At 45.8% G+C, this 15,286-nt stretch overlaps 1 protein-coding gene across 2 annotated transcripts in view; it reads right to left on the bottom strand.

Moving 5' to 3' along the window:
* The window catches only part of LOC122395950 (prolyl 4-hydroxylase subunit alpha-1), a 149,316-nt gene that overhangs the window by 88,785 nt on the left and 45,245 nt on the right, over window positions 1–15,286 (bottom strand). The window contains exon 3 of one of the 2 annotated variants that reach the window (XM_043393953.1): window positions 1,767–1,809. The exons of the other annotated variant lie outside the window; for it this stretch is intronic. The gene's annotated coding sequence lies outside the window, so the exon portion shown is untranslated. The remainder of the gene's footprint in view (window positions 1–1,766; window positions 1,810–15,286) is intronic. 2 annotated transcript variants of the gene reach the window in all.

Here is a 15,286-nt window from a genome sequence, read left to right as displayed (position 1 = left end):
AATAAAACACGTCGTAACGCAACACCCTACGAGAAAAGAAATCCGTCGACGACGCACGTCTGTGTGTGTGTGTGTGTGTGGGGCTGTTTGCCTCGAAAATTTTACCACAGGACCCTGTCTGTGTTTTTTAAATATAACATCGAGGAAGATATGGTCGCCAAAGGCATCGAAATATGGGAAAAATTTTAATGCAAGATTCTAGGTGCCAAAATAAAGAACACCAATTTGTTGGTAAAAAAAAAATTTCAAATCGTTCTGAAAAAAATATTTTCGGTTACGGGGGTCGATAACAATCATTTTTGGTCAATAGGCATACCTCCGAAATACTACTCACTTTCGAGAAAAAAATTCGAGTAGGTGTGAAATTTTTCGAGAATATTAAAAAATTTCAAATTGTTTTATAAAAATTGTTTTTAGTTGCAGGAGTCAATATTAATTATTCTTGGTCAATAGGCACACCCCGAAATCCCACCCAATTTCGAGAAAAAAATTCGAGTAGGTGTGAAATTTTTTCGGAAAATTAAAACATTTCCAATCGCTCTAAAAAAAATATTTCTAGTCGCAAGGGTCAAGTACAATCATTTTTGGTCATTAGACATATCCCCGAAATCTTAGCCACTTTTAAGAGAAAAATTCATTTCTGAAAATATACTGTCTGACCATACGTACATCTATTCCCCTTAAATTTTTCGAGGAAAAAATTCGTGTAGGTGAGCAAATTTGATTAATAATTTTGTTAATAACTTTTTAAGGAAGCCTCAATTAACAAATTGGTATTCTTGATTTTGGTCTTATTTTGACCTACAGAATCTCTCATTAAAATTTTTCCCAGGGTTGGCCGTTGTATATTATTTTCGCCGCGTTTCCAAGATCTACGCTCGGAACAGGAAGGCGCGCGGGGTCTCTTGTTCCGCTCGCGAGCGTTTATAAAAGTAATCCGGAGGATCGGAAGACCTCGTCCATCATGCGTGACACGAGACCATTCACGGAGCAGTCTATAAAGACAGCCTTTAGAGCGGACAATGCGCATTATGTACCCCCCTGGACGGAGGTTGATTTTATTGCTTCGCATAAATCTCCTTTCATCGATGCATACATTGATAATAAATCATGTAGGTCGGGGAAACGGTACACGGGCTTAAGAGTGCGTGAAAAATTCTTTGTCGGAGCTAGGACTAGGACTCGGCTTTGATAATCTCGTTGCTCGTGAAGATATTTTATTTAGACGCCATGTTTGGAAAACAGACGGTCCAAAGCACGCGTAGAATAAAAGAACGCGCGGGGGAGAAGCGGACCATTCCGTGGTCGATTCGAAAACGAGCGAGAACGGTGGCTCCGGTAACCGGCAATGAATTATTCGAGTGGAAAGCTTAGTCTTTATCGTGGAAGTCTATCAAATCGCGGCGATGCACGGAAGCGCATCGACGAGGGGACGCGTGCGAATGCTTGGACCAGGAGTTCGTTGGCAGCGTTCGAGATCGAGGCACGAAAATTCGCGATAAATCTCGCGGCTGACTGCCGGAACATACACGAGGAACAGTCATTTCCGGTGAATTTCTGGTCGGCGGACCAAGAATACTCGAGAGAGAGCGGAGGATCGATCGATTTCTGTCGCGTCGGAACGATGGCTTCCTTGTTATCGACGTGAAGCAACCCCGGCGGGGTCCGTTCTCGAAATAGCCGCGAAATCGCCAATTTTTCCAAACCGTGGAGAAAACAATGGTGTGGGTGGGGAAGAGAGTGGACGCGCGAACGCGAGTACTCACCGTAATCAAACGGATGAAACCGGCGAGACGGAATCACGTTGTCCTGCGAACAAACGAATAAAAACATTACGATCGCTGTTTACCCAGTGAAACCGTGTAAACGTTTGACAAACCAATCATAAATTTGAAAATTGAATCGTCCAAAACCCGTTTATTCTTTGAAACGATTGGTTTCGCGGATTTCGCGACGGAAGGCGGCCAGCCGTACGATATACCGTAAACGGAATTTTAATCGAAGCGCCGCAAACAAACCGAATAAATCGGCACGTTGAGCAATTTCGAGAAGGTGGCCGTCGAAACGTAAAACCAAAATTGAGAAATGCCCGTCAAGCCTGAAAAATACATTTTATTCTACATACCCTGGATCAACAGTTATTAGAGAACCTTGGTCTCTCGATTCAATATCGCGACGTATTCGAATATCAAACAACGATTTCGTGGAAGCAAGAAGCGAATATTACTTGAAAATTACGCTTTTTCTCCCCGGGGGACGAGCCTACCCGATTCGACGAGGGTTTCCTCGAGGGCCTTCCTTCCTATTCCCCATTGGAAACTTATAAAACGCTGAGCCAGCACGTTTCACGCGGCCAATTTATTATCCTGTTCTTTCCCGTTTCTCCGGCTATCTATTGTCTCGCGTCATAAGTAATTGCCGTTTCTTCGCTTCCCCTTTAAAAACAGTCGCGGAACATTTTTACTGTTCGCCAGTCCGTCGATTCCCGGACGATCGAGTGGCTTCTTTCGATTTTTATCGATCGTCACCGAGCTTATTCGCGCGTTGTCACCCTCTGGATCTCCGTCGGGATCGAAGCGACCGGTTGCCAATATGCAAAGCGCGACAATGCGTTCGAAATTCATTTTATCGTAACAACCGCGTTATGCAACGGTGAAATTTGCATGCCATGATTATTGCACGGAACCGTAGCCATTGAGTTCGACCGTCACGGTGCGCCGTGCACGGATTGAAAGGGCGACCGCCCCGTTTTCCTCATTTTCACTCCGCGGACTCTGGAATTCCGGCGATCCCCCCCTCGACCGCGCATTACGCGCTCTGCTTCTTTCGCGGATCGACGGAAATTTATTTCTCGACTCGAACCGGGGGTGAGTCGGGGACCGCGAAACAATTTTTCTAATCGATGCAAACCGATCGAACCGGGGAAGGATGGGAGGAGCAGGGGTGGATTTTTACGGGCTCTGTTTCCCAAGCAGGCAAATCGCGACAAATTTCGGCGGGCCGTCGATGCGGAAAATGAGTTTCCGCGCGGCCGGGAAGTTCGCTGGTTATTCGCGACTCGGTCCGGAAAAGTCGGAAGAGATACGGTCCTCTCTCCGTTCGACGAACAACGCGAGTTGCACGGTATTATCGTCGGCCTCTAGCGACACCCCGAACAATAAAGAAAAAAGGACCGGCTGGAGGAACGTCGGGCATTAAAACTTTCGAAATAACAAAGTTTCGCGAGCCTCCTCCGCGGAACGTCCGGACATCGACGAAATACCGTTCACGGGCAGCCGGAAAACCGGTGCTTTCCGATGCACGTGCGCGGGACGCGTCTCTGGACGTCCGCCACGGCGAGGTATAAAAAAGTATCGTAAAGGGCTCCCTGTTTTTTATTTATTTCGAGCAGAACGGAACGGCGCTGCTTCGTTCCTTTGTTTGTTCGAAACGATTAGTTTCAGCGCGAAATTACCGCCGCGGAAATTACGCAGCCGGATAGAAATCACACGTTGCAGCCGGGGCGTTTCGCGGATCGCGTCCAGGGTTCGTCAACAAACGAATTACAGGAGCTCGTTTGAAAGGAAGATCAGCCGGAAAATCGGTTAACGTCGATGCTTTTGCCACCGGGAAATCCGATTGCCGCGGGAGAGTCATTCTCGTCTCACCTCGTTCCGAGTCCGTCGACGCGATTCTTCCGTAATCAGATTACATACAATTACGGACGAGGTTCGATTCGTTGCGTTCGCCGGAAATTCATCCCGGCGAACAAACGAAAACGTTTCGGCGAGCCTTGGCTTTTACTTTCCGACACGGCTTTCACGGTCAAAATCGTATCAATATTTTCTATGGCTCGAAATTGAGAGGAATATTATGACAAAAATACGATATATTCCCAGACGACGGGGTTCGAAAAATAACAATCGCGAGAGGAGACTGTAAAAAAGTTGTGTAACTGGCGCCGGGACTTTGAGCACACAATGTTTTCTATTTCGATTAAACGAACCGGCGCGAATAATATTTGTCGTTCCGTGAATTTCATCCAGATTCTCGTCGTTTAATTTTTATACCTCGATCGAATCAATTTACAGGGGCTGGATTCGGTGTTTCGCGCGCAGTCCTGAAAAATAACGGGCACGGTACCGTCGTTACAATTAAATTAATAAATCGCATTGTTGCCCGGCAAAGCGATTCGCTTTATACCCTCCTCATTATTCGATTCCCTTTATTAACAATATCGCGTTACAAATGAAACCATACTCGATAAATTCTCCCGGCGCTGCTCCCATATTGCGTGCATCGTTCGCTAAATCATCCGGGGAGTGATTACGAACGAACGAATGACACAATGGGAAGGTGTAAGGGTACCGAATTCGGACGGACACAGGCATAATTCGATTAATAAAAGTTAATCGACGGATCGTCGGTGCTCCGCGTTCCGTCATGCGTTCTCCCGCACGTGAAATTCTTAAATAAGCGCTTTATTGTCTAGAAATTTTCGATGAGATCGGAAAATACGTTAAGCTGCGTCTCCATTGCGTCGACACGGCACGGCTACGTGTCAAAGCCATTTCTTTTTCATTCCATTAATAGTGAAACGCAAAATCTCTTTCGTAAACGGTGCTAATTTTTCTCATTATACAGAGCTTTTTAAAATTAAGATCGACTTAATTTTGTTAGTAAAATTGTATTTTTTTTTTCATAAATCGATGCATCCTTGTATCCTTTTGAAAAAAGTATTAGAGGCTTTAGGTTGAAAATTGAATAGTTTAGGAGTTATTAGTTTTGTCCTGAACTCCCATATACAGGGTGTTCAGCCTTGGGTGAAATTTTAATGGGAGATACTGGAGGCCAAAATGAGACGAAAATCAAGAATACCAATTTGTTGATGGAGGCTTTGTTAAAAAGTTATTAACTTTTGAAGTTCCGCCTGTACTGAATTTTTTTCTCGAAAATGCGCAAGATTTCAAGGGTATCTCTATTCACAAAAAATGATTGTAATTGAGCCTTCTAGTTAACAATAATTTTTTTAGAACGATTTGAAAAAATTTTTTTTCACTGAAACATTTAGACACCTTAATCCCTGCCGATTTTTCCTTAAAATTCGTTTTTGATTTTTAGGAAAGTTGTTTACTACTTTTTTGTAGATACCCATGGGCTCTACTTCAGAAAAAAATTTCAATGAAATATATTCACTATTGTGGGAGTTATGAATATTTGAAAATTGGACCATTTTTATGAGGTTTTCCCCTTTTTTTGGAGTTAAGGAATAATTTTCCGAATATTTTTGGATTTTTCACACATTCTCCACTAAAATACGCGTAGTTTGCATTTTGAAAAATTAAAATCGTTCAATCCGTTCAAGAGTTATGACATTTTAAAGATACCCATGAAATTACAGCATTGCTGGTCTCACATTAGATTTTCGGTAAGGAATTTTTTTTCTTGAATATGCGTAGGATTTCGGGGGTATGTGTAATGACCAAAAATGATTGTAATCTACTTCTGCAACCAAAAATAATTTTTTTAGAACGATTTCAAATTTTTGAATTTTGCCGAAAAATTTCACACCTTCTCGAATTTTTTTTTTTTCTAGGAAGCGGCTAACATGGGAAAAGGGCTGGAAAATCGTGGGGGCTAGTTCATATGTCTCACCCTGTTTAATAATAGACGAATCGTATCTTCAATCAGATAGGAATACTGACTCTGATTCAGATGTCGGCATAATATAATATACAATTGATTTAAAAAATATATTTAATGAAAAAATTCAAATAAACGTTAATTTTTTATTCTTTAACCCTATATTCCATGTACTCCAGTGATTAATTCAATTTTTTCAAGCATTCCTGATAAACTGACAAAATTTTTCAATAAAAGTTACTCAAAACGAAAAAATCGCGAAAAATCTTCATAACAGTGACCTTCACAACATATTTCAAAGTCGTCGAAATTGGTGAGGAACCGCTAAAGTAAATAATTACCTATAATTTTCACGGAAAAGTAGCCCCTTTATGAATACGTAAGAGAAAAAATTCCGGTGTTTCAGAGGCGTGTCGTGTATTTTATTAGACAACGAGCAATGATAATTTTATAGTTGTTTGCGGTAACGGGCTTCTCAGGTGACCCAGTGTTCGTAATTTTTGACAGAACGGACAATCGTCGTCGGTTGCGAGGAAGGCCGTGATTAAACGTGGCGCAATTCAATTTGCGCCCGATAATTTTTGCGCGGCGAGAGAGCACCGGCTTAACCTTTCGCGCGGCGGGCGTTGAAAAAACTGCTCTGTTCGTTCCGGGCGCGCGAAGAAATTCCACTCGAAAATTACGCGAGAAAGAGCCCGAGCGTTTAGACCCGGCACGCCAAAGAGGGAACTTTAAAGCAAGGGGAAAAAGGCGACGTGGAAACTTGGAGGGCGACGAGAAAATTGCGAAAATCGTCCTTCACCCCCCCCCGGGGGATCGAGCAACCCATCGATCGCTGGACACATAATTCTCACGGTCTCGTCGCGGTCTGAAAAAATCCAGCCGGTCACCGGTGACCACCGTGTCGGTGGAAGGAAGAAACGAGGCGTGAACAAAGTCGCGGATAAAACGGGAGAATTAAGTGGGACATCGCGCCGCGACGGGGCACAAAGTTCAGCGTGCGATAAGATGCGCGGCGCGATATTGCCTTGATAAATTGCGGTCGTTTCAAGCGGTATGACGAATACCGGGAGAAAATAGAGGATCGGGAATTGAAATATGGAAGTAAGAGGCCCCGTCGCGCGAGGGGGGCAGGAGTCGGGGTACGCGGCGTTTCGCCGAAAGAAAAATAGAACATCGAATACGCTCAAAAGCGAATGAATGGAACGAGACAAATAGCACGATTGAAAAATTCGAGAACAGAGAGAGCGGCGCGAACGACCGAGGGAATAATAGAACGGGAAATAAATTATACGATCGAAAAATGTAGCGGAAACAGGGGGATCGACTGGTCGAAGGATGCAGAATTGAATGAAACGCGGGACGGCCGAATGGGAAAACGAATGACTCGACTGTACGTAAATAAGGGTCCGGTTGCGTAAAAACCGGCGAACCCGAGTCACGTTTGACCCCGCGCTGCGAACTGTTTCTTGCGGACCAGAACGCGAGGCCAGGTATCCGACTTTCAACCCGTCCTATGATTTATCCGCGACTCGTTCCGTTCGACAGTTTCCTCGGAGGGGAACGATTTGGGAATCAGCGGGACATCGAAACCGCCTCTCAGCAGTTTCCTTGGCCCCGGAGATCCCGGATTCCTACGTAAACGGAATTAATTCTCCCGCGGGAACACATTCGTAATAAAAATATTGAACTTCGAGGAAGTTAAGTTTTTAAAACGGTCGGGAAGTTTCGATGTCCGCGTTTAAGGGGCCATTTTACCTTGTAGGCACGAAAAATACATGTTTGTGATTTTTTTTTGGGGCTATTAAAAAGCGATTAATTCCGGGTTTTGTAGGTACATTTATTATATATTTAGGTATATTTACGAATTTTTGCAACGCATAATATCCATTGATTACGCTGTTTTTATTGATCAACGAACAAAAGTATGCGACATCCAAAAACCAACGATATTCTTAATTTTTTCAAAAGAACAAAGAATGGCAAAATGGCAGCTATTTTACGAAAAAATACTGAATATTTTCACATATTCGGCTGCCTTTTTGTTAATAAAAGAAAAAGTATTGCAGATATCGCAATTATCCTAGTTCATACCATAGAGAGACCAGTTCTAAAGATACTGTATAAATTTCATAATGATATCTTGAAAATAAATTCTATTGAAAAACAGCTTTAAAGTTTCACGTCCAATTGTTATACCTGCACGTGAACAGCAGGCTATAACTTGGTTAGTTTTCCGAATTTCAATTTAATATTTGGTAGACACATTTTCCAGACTACATACCCCTTAAGGAAACAAAACGAGTCGATTTCCTAGCCTGGGAACGAAAACCTCCGGCGGGACGACGAGACGCGGGTGTTCCCGAGGATGGAGGGAGACGGTACACCCGATGGAGGAGGAGGAAAGCGATAGACTGGAAGCAGAGGAGGGATCGAGGGGGAGGGAAGCAGCAGAAAAGTCACGTAGGCCGCTTTGGTCCGACCGTGATGACGGAGACCAGGTCGCTGTTGCTGCTCTTGCAGTCGTCGAGACATCGAATTATCGCAAAGTTTCCGACAGGGCCGGAATATCAATGAATTCGACGGTTCCCCATCCGGCCGATGGGAGAATATCGGGGCTGCCCGGACCCGGTCGGGGCCAGCAAAATGTTCGATCGCCCTCTTTTCTCGTTCCTCTATTTGGAACTTTGCTCCCAAGGAAGTTCCTTCGAATCACCGCCCTCGTTTCGGGACGAGCAGCGTTCGAGATCTCCTGGACAACGTCCTCGACCTCGAATCCCTCTCCGGTTCGCGCCTCGTTTTACATTTACTAACCCCTGACGCTCCCTCTTTCACCTTCCTTTTTCCCTTTCGAGGATCCTCCCCATTGTTTCCTTTTACCCGGGTCTCCGAGAGTAATCGCCCTCTCTCGCGATTCCGCTAATTTTAGAACCGTTTCGCGCCCTCCGGAGCCCACGTTTCCGTAGAACTTTAAACCGAAACTGAATTATTTCGTCCTTCCAGCTTTTGGCTCTTCGAGGAGATCGAAACGTTCGAAAATCAGGGACAACTGTCGCTTTCGCCGGTGAATCCGTTAGGGTAATCTCTGGCAAAAAAATTCCGTTCGACTCGTTCGCGTACAAGCCACGTTCGCTATTGGCGAAACACCGCGCCGTCGGCATTGAAAGTAGCTTCATCAGGCTCCCCGACCAAGACGGTAATGCTAAACGCAGCCTTTGGATGGCGCCTCCGCGTCGTGCTTCGTTTAGCTGATCCGCCAATAAATATTTCCCCTCCATCCGTTGATCAACGTACGCAGCCAACGCTACCCATGTTTGTCTGGTACATCTGCTACGCGTGCAATTACCGCGCGAACCCGCACACGCTAATGCGCAGTTTCGCAAGGAGAGAAACTCTCCTAATGATCAACCTATTCACAATATTGCAATTTCTTGTTCCCGCGGAACCGAGTCTCGACGACGCGGCATTGAATGCTGTTTGATAAGCTCGCGCCCTAGTATCTGGCACATAGTACGCGCTGCAACGATACGGAGCGTCGACGGACAGAGACCGGTAAAAAAACACGTGAAACTGATAACGAACGGAAGAGAGGGAGAGAGGATCAGAAGCGCCGAGAGATAAATAGCGTCAAGTCGGACACGGAGAGAGGAAAAATCATGCAACCGTGTTCGGGGGAGGGAACAGAAACGGAAGCTGGGGGGGAGAGAGGGGGGCCAGAGAAAGAGAAGTACGATCGGATTAATTTATCGCGTGGAAACGTTGCGAGGAGGGCCCATTTCCTTGGGCAGCTCTTTCGCTCGTGAACCAACGTTTGTAAACTTGTCTGCGAATTAAAACTCCGTTGATGGGGATTTTTAAACGAAATTTAATGCACGCGATCCAATACCTCGTAGAACGCGATTCGATTTTGCATTCGCGAAGCTTTACGCCGCGACAAAGCGTTCGCGTACGCGCTTTGTTTTGACGGGCTGCGTGTACACCGTGTGTACCAAGAATTGGCGAGGCGAACTCGATTATACGGACCAGTCAACCGCGAAGAAATTCGTTCGAACGTGCTCGACCGATCGGCAAAGACCTTTTTGTCCAAGGCCCTGCACAACGCGAATGCAAACTCCGAAACGGCCTAAAATCCCTAATAAATAATAGATTGACGAAGCGGGGTTATCAAAGTGATGAGTGTTTGCTACAATGCACAGTGATTTAGCTAAAAATTTGTAGGTAGGGGGTTTCGAAGTCGCTGATTACGAATTAAAAAACAAAATGGCGAGATGTAGGAATCACCTGGAATTTGATGCACAGTGGTTTCTAAGATTTGAAACCAAAGTTTGGATCGCAATTGCCATCCAGGTACAAAAATATGATTCATTTCATTTTCCCTACCCTAAAGAGACATCATTAAACTGACAATTCCAACAGGAGAAACCTCCAACAGTGAAAAATTATTTTTCGAGATTTTGGCCACTATTTTGCGATTTGGAACCACTATGCATTGATTGATCGTGTTTATATTCATTTTCATCGGGGAAAATTCTACCTCGACTATGGAACGATTTGAAGAGTTTTTTTATTAGACTGTAATTTATAATATCGATCGATTTCGAGCAGTTTTCGTTCGCGAATGAAACGACAGTCGCTGGATTTTTCGCTTTCGTATCGCGTTGTCCTCGTTTCGTGGCGAGCCTCGCGATATTTCGACGGGACGAGCGATAGTCGGAGGAGGTGTTATCGTAATCTGCTTTCCGAACGTATCGCCCCGGTTGTCGACGGCATAAAGTGATCGTCCAGCAGTTTCCAGTCACGTCAGCCGATCGGCAAAAAGACGCCGGAAGGTTGCACGAATCCGCGATCGAAATGGCCATTAGGGTAATTCGGATAGTCGCTTGGAACGTACCTCCAGATTCCCCTCCCTCGATTGCACCGGGGTCGATCGCGATCGAAATCTATCGTACTTCCGGGTTTCCTCCCAATTTTAAGCCCCGTTGGATACAATCTAAACTTGTTCGTACCGTGGCAGAGTTACAATTATCAGAAGAAACAACGAGAGAGGTGCGCGTATATTAAGCGCGGTTACGAGTACAAGCGGAACAAAGGGAAAGTACTAATTAAAAGTATTGTTTGCGTTACTTTTATGTTCGTAAAAACATTATGGCAACAATCGTGCCTTGTTAAAACATTTGTGCTCCTTCCCGTAACGTGCTTAGTCGAAATCTCTGATTCTAACTTCGTACATTACCATAATTAAAATAGTTGGCATTGCACGGGAAGGAGAACTGAAACTTTTATGAAATCTACGCGGGAACAAAAGAGATTTACGATGTCTGCCCGCCGTTGAACATTTCGCCTGTTTCTATTTTTCAGATTACTCGATTACGGCAACGCCGATGCAAATAAAATGTTTTCCCCGTAGCCTTTCATCGAACGCGAAGACCGATTGCATTTGCACCGACTATATTGAAATTCAATCACTGTAATCATTTCGCCGCGCGATTGACACTATTCCACCGAGTTACAGATTAATTTGATGCGCCCGTAGCACCCAATTACATTAGAATAGGTTCCCGGTGAATTTTACATATTCGGTTATTATGTTTCCGGATTATTAGAATTTACAATCGACGGACGACGCTGTTGTATCCGCGTTATCGCCGAAACGATTTTGTAACATGTCGATGCTTACGCGTCGTCGAATAAGCAAATTAATATGAATGCAATTACCTTTTATTGGCTCTGCGCGTTAATAAGCTACGTCACGAGCGATGTTTGGGCTTCGATGAGTCGACCCAGTTTATGACATAGGATCCCTCTTTGTAAAGGTTCGTCAAGGCCAGCGTGGGCAAAAAATATAGAGTTTCGTCAAGCAAAGGGCAAAGTGTCATAAACTTGGTTGGCTAAGGTAGTCTCGAGTGGTTGTAGGGTTGTTGGATGGCCCACACGTGCCTTGGGCCTCCCTTGTTTCATCGATGGTGTTTGCACGCGGGCCCAAGGGCTCACACACGTGGTGGAAAGTCCCCAGAGTTGTCAAACGTGGCATTCTTCGCATTGGACCCCCGCCATGAATGAAAACTCTCGGTGGAAAGAGGGTGCAAGACGTTAGCAGCTTTAAAACGGTGGAATGCGGTGATTTCGCGTTTTTCTCCAAAACAGAAGCAACTATATTCACTCCCAAGAGACTCCACAACCCCGACACACTCACAATAAATAGCCACTTTATTAACTGGTCCACAAAAGTGAAATACCTGGGCATTTGGTTCGACAACAAACTAAAATGGCAATACAACACCAAAGACAGGGCTTGCAAAGGCATAGGAGTACTCTGCACACTATACCCACTTCTAGCATGACATAGTCCACTTCCAACAGGCTTAAAAATCTGGCTCTACAAAACCTGTATCCTCCTCATCCTTATGTATGGTGCACCAGTATGCAACAACACACATATCCAAAATCCAAATCGTACAAAACAAATACCTCTGCATCTATCTTCACTTCCAAGAGACTCTACAACCCCAACACACTCACAATAAATAACCACCCCATCAACTGGCCCACAAAAGTTAAATACTTGGGCATCTGGTTCGACAACAAACTAAAATGGCAATACAACACCAAAGACAGGGATTGCAAAGACATCGAAGTACTCTGCACACTATACCCACACTTCTAGCATGAAATAGTCCACTTCCAACAGACTTAAAAATCTGGCTCTACAAAACCTGCATCCACCCCATCTTTACCAGTATGGTGCATCGCTGCAACAACACACATATCCAAAATCCAAATCGAACAAAACAAATAAAGCAAAAATCGAGTATATTCGTGAACATGTCATGAAGCTAACCGTTGCAGCTCAAGTTACTAAGCAGCCAAACCCCTAGTAGCGACACTGGGGAATTATGACCCCAAAGATATACCATTAAAGATACGAATGCAAACTCCCAGACTAATCATCAACTAACCATCCACATCACCACACTCATCGTATGATGCATGTAAACGAGGTTTTTGAAACCTTTCCCTCGAGCTCTAACCCTAGGAAAACCACAATGACACATCTACAGAAACATTAGACACTAACAAACACTTTAAGTGCAGGTTATAGGGCTCCAGAAGCATTTCAAACACCATATAGTTCGCTAGCCTTACAACCTATTCGGTGTATAGACTTGATCACGTGTGTATTCTTTGTTGAATTCTTAACAAATCAAACCACCAATTCGTCTAGTTAGTTCCCTGAAAAGGGCTGGTCCTCCGAACCTTTCGTTCAGTCGACACACCACGTGCAATTTACAAGATCCCAACGAGCCTTCTCAACCACGTATTAAGCGGAGTAAATTTTGTGTTCCGTCGAAGAAAAGGTTAAGCGTTCGGGGCTGAGAAATATCTGGGGCGGTAGAATCGTGGAAAAAGGTTCCAGGTCGTGGTAATAACGAACGATCGGGAGACAAAAATCAAGCGTATGGATGGAGCTTAGCATCGTACCGTCCCGTAATCCTAACCTGGTGGTCCTGGCCGAACGACTCAGACTTTAAGCGTAATCCTTGGCCGAAATCGAGCTCGAACCGCTCTTCGTCACACGGGCCTGAGCTATCCCGGAGGATACGAGCGTCGCGACGCCCGGACTTGGACCGTAGGACCTTTCCTGCACCGTAAATCCATTCTCGAACCCCGAGATCTCGACGTCAGAGAGCTCTCGCCCTTATCCCGGACGGAGTTTCCTACGGGACGTGCTTATCCCTGCTTGTTTACCCGGCGCATCGAGATCAACGAAATAATCAATTTAACCAGGGGATTCTACCTTAATTATTTACTCGTTCGCTACCAGTTGCATCCCGCGCTTCGATAATTTTACCGTTCCGGACTTAAAGTCATCGAGTTTTACGGCGTACGTTCGCAATAATAACACTCCTATCGTTTCCGCGCGTCTCGCGATAAACGAACGAGAAGAGTCAGCAGGCGACAGTAAAGAGGCGACTATTTCGCGAGAAGATAGCCCGGAAGACCGAAAGACGTTTAACGAGGCGATAGATTTGTTCCCTGGAGAGCCGGGGGAGATAGAATAACTCTCATCCGGGAAATATAGACGCGTTCGATCCTGATCGCCGCAGCAATCAGTAAATTCTTACGGCTGCTGGTACGTGCCACCGATAAGAAAGAGGGAATCTTCGATATCGATTCGCTGTGGTCGCGAATCTTCCTTTATTTTTCAAACAGAGACGGATGTTCTTAAATTTCACCCATTCTTATTCGCGGAATATTGCAACCCCTCATTGATCTCTTTACGAAAGACAAATTCTCGAGACGACGAGGATCGCCACGATCTCGTCGTCGGGATATTATTTCTCGAAAGAATTGTTAATTTGCAAGCTATCGCGAGCGACTCGAGCATCGATCGAAGATCGGTGGAAAACCGGGGAAAGAGAGGCGTCGAACTGATTTTCCCTCGAGGACAGTTTGCACGGACGCCAACGAGGAGCTCTTCAGACGCGAGAAAATGATTTTCCAGAAAACGGATGCGAATTGTTAGGGGGAGGTTCTTGACGATTGGACGGTCCTCTCGGACAACTTTGGGAAAACTTTCCTTTCTCGGGCGTCGCGACGGTGGGACGAGGCCGGTAAACTTCGATATCGGTTCACGGACAATTAGTCGCCGTAATCTCGAATTAACTTTCAGCGAGCGAAGATGAGAATCTGGAAGTTTCGCGCACGGCCCGGTGATCGAAGCGTCATCAGCGAGGGTTGATCGTAACCGCTTGAAGATACAGCCGCTGGAGAGATTGATCCGGTGTACGCGTTTAAAATTTCTCTGGTCACGATTCATTTAAAATGGCTCGTCTTTTGACGCGAGGGACTCGTTGGAATTTCAGCCGCGGACCAGGAACGATCGATCGACGCTGCCCCCGGGTGCACAAGCGCGCGCGTTGCATGGGGGGGTGGTGTAGCTGCAGAAAGAGCGGAACGAAAGCGATTACGACGGGGAGCGGCGGAAATTCTTCCCTGTCCGTGGCGACTGAATCGTCTCGCGACCGAGTCTCGACCGTGTCCGCCCCCTCGCCTCGAAAAATCGGCCGTGGAACCCCCGCCATTGGTCACGGAGCTAAGAGCAAACGGGGGGGATTCTTCCTCGAGACACGAGACGCCCGTGGATCGCGTACGATCGATAATCCGATCGCAGCTGCCGGATCGGCGGGAAACGTGAGGCCAGACGAGAAGGGGGAGGGCGGTCGTTCGTCTGCCCGGTTTAAAAATTAACCCCCGACGCACTCGCGAGGGGTCGCCGGAACAGCCAGAGGAACGCTCGTCGATGTCACCGGCGATTTTCCAGCAATCCAGCCTCCTACAGCTATATCTCCCTTCTTCTCTTCCCTTTCTGTTTACCCTCCGGTCGACGCTTCGTTCCCGAACGTCGTAAATCTTGCAACGAATCGCCTTCTTTTTTTATTCCTTCCGACCCCTCGACCCCTCGGCGCTTTTTCCCGCTTTGCCGTGCGTACCGCGCGCCCCCGAAAAAGCTTGCCACTCGCCAAAGTATCTCACGGGTAAAGAGTATCGCATGCATGGTTTCCGGGGTAAACGCCCGGCGCCTGATAAATATTGCACAAACGTCTGCGGTGATACGCCGGATGCCTGGGCTCCGACGTTTCCCGAACTTCCTCGATTCGTTAAA

This window comes from Colletes gigas, unplaced genomic scaffold (assembly GCF_013123115.1).
Source record: "Colletes gigas isolate AHSC1104 unplaced genomic scaffold, ASM1312311v1 Colletes_gigas_Sc00006, whole genome shotgun sequence".
NCBI classification, from domain to species: Eukaryota; Metazoa; Arthropoda; class Insecta; order Hymenoptera; family Colletidae; genus Colletes; species Colletes gigas.
This window is presented reverse-complemented; position numbering and strand designations above follow the sequence as displayed.